Raw genomic sequence first — 2,696 nt, forward strand, 5'->3', positions numbered from 1 at the left:
TGCGCCTTGGTGTTTAGTCACGCCGGCCACATGACCACGGAAACGTCTTCGGACAGCGCTGGCTCTTCGGCTTGGAAACGGAGATGAGCACCGCAACCCTAGAGTCGGATTCGACTGGCTTTCGAGCAAGGGAACCTTTACCTTTAATTGAAAGGGGCCTTCAAAGCGATTCACAAAACGTCCCTTACAAGTGGGCATGGGATCATAAAGGAAGCCGTATCTGAATGGCCTTCCCAGATATGCACATACATGCACACGTGCACAAAAGGAGAGTCCCCCTGTATGAAATTAGCCTGTAACAAATGAGATTCAAAGGCAAGTCCAAAGGGCATCTTCCCTCAAGCCAACACCCGTGCAAAAGGAGGAGTTCCACCAGGAGAGGAGAATCCGCTCCCTTCCGCCTAGCCCCTTACTGCATCTGCTTGCCCTATTAGTGCCTTTCCAATAGTTCTGTGTTCTCAGCATCTCCTACAAGGTTACAGAGGAAAGTGGCAACTAGTAGACTTCGTTCATGTGCCCTGACCCATAACCTGCTGCTGTAGAAAAGAGCAAGAGTCCAGGAGCACCTTAAAGATTAACCAAATTTGTGCCAGGGCAGGAGCTTTCGTGAGTCAGACAAGTAAAATGTCTGTTTTATATTAAATATTTTTCTCTTTTCTGTTTGAAAGGGGCCTTCAAAGCGATTCACAAAACGTCCCTTACAAGTGGGCATGGGATCATAAAGGAAGCCGTATCTGAATGGCCTTCCCCGATACACACATACACGCACACGTGCACAAGAGGAGAGTCCCCCTGTATAAAATTAGCCCGTAACAAATGAGATTCAAGTGCAAGTCCAAAGGGCCTCTTCCCTCAAGCCAACACCCGTGCAAAAGGAGGAGTTCCACCAGGAGAGGAGAATCCGCTCCCTTCCGCCTAGCTCTTCGCTGCATCTGTTTATCTTCCCCTCTTGAAGCTGTCTGTGCTTGTAGCCGCCGCCACTTCCTGCAGCAGTGAATTCCACATGTTACTTACTCTTTGGGTGAAGAGGGACTTCCTGTGATCTGTTCTAAGCCTACTGCTCATTCATTTCATTGAGTGCCCACAAGTTCTTGTATCGTCAGAAAGGGAGAAAGGTACTTTCTCTTTTGTAAACCTCTATTTTTTTAAACCTATTTTGTAAACCTCGATCGTGTCACCACTCAGTTGTTGTTTCTCCAAGCTGAAGAGCCCTGACCTCCTTAACCTTTCTTCCTAGGGAAAGTGTTCCATCCCCTTAATCGTTTTAGTTGCCCTTTCTTGCAACTTTTCCAATGCTATAGTAATAATTTTTTGAGGCGCGGTGACCAGAATGGCACACGGTATTTATTTATTTATTTTGATTTATACCCCACCCCCTTCCCACGAGTGGACTTTGCCAATGCTATAGTAATAATGTTTTGAGGCGCGGTGACCAGAATGGCACACGGTATTTATTTATTTATTTTGATTTATACCCCACCCCCTTCCCACGAGTGGGCTCAGGGTGGCTCACAACAACCAACACAATGCAATCTGTCAGCACATTGGAGACTTTGCACATTGCTGGTGGCAGTGCCCGGAAATCAAAAAATTTTTGGTCAGAGGTGTTGAATATTATCCAAAAGATCCCCTGAATTCATGTTCCGCTATCTCCAGAAATCTTGTTTTTTGATGTTTGGCCTAAAGATCTACTAACTAGACCACATGAAGCTACGGTGGAAGTCATGTTGGGTGCAGCAAAAATGGATCAGATAGATGTCTGGTCTGATTCAACAAGGCAGTCGCTGGTAGATTCCCCTCCACTCTCCCCCATGAGTCCAGATCTGCACCCTCCGGCACTGCCGGATTGAGCTTGCAAGTCACACTTACATTGGCAACTTTGCCCCCTGCCCGCGGGTCAAACAGCCGGACACGCTTGTCCCGGCAGGCCGTGCAGAGCAGAGATCCGTCCCGGTTCCAAACCGTGCTGTAGATGGCATCTGGGTGCAGGTCGTCCAACGAGATCGACGCCTGCCCGACTCCCACGTCCCAGACGGTCACTACGTTGTCACAACCTGTAGAGTTAGCAAGGCCCAGAGATGAGGGAAGGCAGCTCGAAAATCAGTAAAGCTGAGAGAAGAAGGGAGATTGGATTTATACCCTGCCCTTCACTACCCAAAGGAGTCTCAGAGCGGCTTACAATCTCCTTTCCCTTCCCCATAACAAACACCCTGTGGGGTAGGTGGGGCTGAGACAAGAATTGCTCCTGAGAGAACAGCTCTGAGAGAACGTGACTGACCCAAGGTCACGCCAGCAGCTGCAGATGGAGGCATGGGGAATCAACCCGGTTCTCCCAGATTAGAGTCTGCGCTCCTGACCACAACACCAAAACTGGCTTTGGCCATGCTCGGACTGTAGCCCTCCGCAGCCAGCCACGCCTGTCGCTTGCTCCTTACCTGCGCTGAGCAGAAGATTTTGCGCCGTCGGGTGCCACGTGACAATCCCCACCCGCTTGGAGTGGCCTTCGAGGGTCACCAGGGGTTCGTTCAAGGACCTCACGAGGCCAGCTTCGGGCACTGCCCAGACCTGAGAGCGAGAGAAGGCCAGGTGGAGGGCAGCCCATGGACTTTGTCACGCCCAGTAATGCCTTCTTTCCTTACTCCTGGCCCAGCTCCACAAGAACCCCCTGCAGCTGATAGGGGGCAGATGATAGGGGG

The sequence above is a fragment of the Gekko japonicus genome, unplaced genomic scaffold, assembly GCF_001447785.1.
Source record: "Gekko japonicus isolate JY-2015 unplaced genomic scaffold, Gekko_japonicus_V1.1 scaffold6934, whole genome shotgun sequence".
Lineage (NCBI taxonomy): Eukaryota > Metazoa > Chordata > Lepidosauria > Squamata > Gekkonidae > Gekko > Gekko japonicus.